Genomic DNA, 711 nt, shown 5'->3' with positions numbered 1-711 from the left:
TTATTGTTTGGGCTCTAGAGACTGCTGCCTACAGCCTAATCCTCCTCCAGGGCTTCGTTCCTCGCTCGTCCCTCGGTCCCACTTCGGACCGTCAGAGTCCCCCAGCGCTGTCCGCCGGGGGCGCCGGGAAGCCAGACTCAGCCGCCCTTCTCTGACCGCCGTCTCTTCTGCTTTGCAGGTTGGCACCTTTGCGCCCGAGGGTGTCGCGAGCCGAGGCGGCGAGGACCGGGCGCCTCTGGCCCAGCCAGCCCGGCGGGATGCGGCCCCGGCAGCAGCGCTAACCGCCCCCACGCTGGGCACCGGGCGTACGCGCTCCGGGCGGCAGGCGGAGCGGCAGCGGCGGAGGGGATGCGCCCGGGACACGCCAGGATCCTGCTGCGCGCTCCCAGCCCGGGGTGGACCCTAAGTTGGGCTCATCGCAGGACCGCGCGGACCCCTGCCCTCTGGGGCACGCGGCTGCGGAGCCTCGGGACCACGACTGCGGTCAGGATGCACTGGGCACCTCCCAGCTGGTGAGGATGCCCCACAGCGCGGCTCTGCATCGCCAGCCCCGGTCCTTGGTGGGCACGACAGCCTGGGCCCGGCTTCAGCCCCTCGTGCCGGTGGATGCAAAGCTCCGGAGTCCTTGAGTGCGATCGGCGACCGAATCTGAATTCTGAGAGCCATGGACCGAGGCGCTGGGTTGGAGCCCCAGGCGGGAGAGCCGCAGGA

The sequence above is a fragment of the Bison bison genome, unplaced genomic scaffold (genome assembly GCF_000754665.1).
Source record: "Bison bison bison isolate TAMUID 2011002044 unplaced genomic scaffold, Bison_UMD1.0 scf7180017849896, whole genome shotgun sequence".
NCBI lineage: Eukaryota > Metazoa > Chordata > Mammalia > Artiodactyla > Bovidae > Bison > Bison bison.
Note: the sequence above shows the minus strand (reverse complement) of the source record.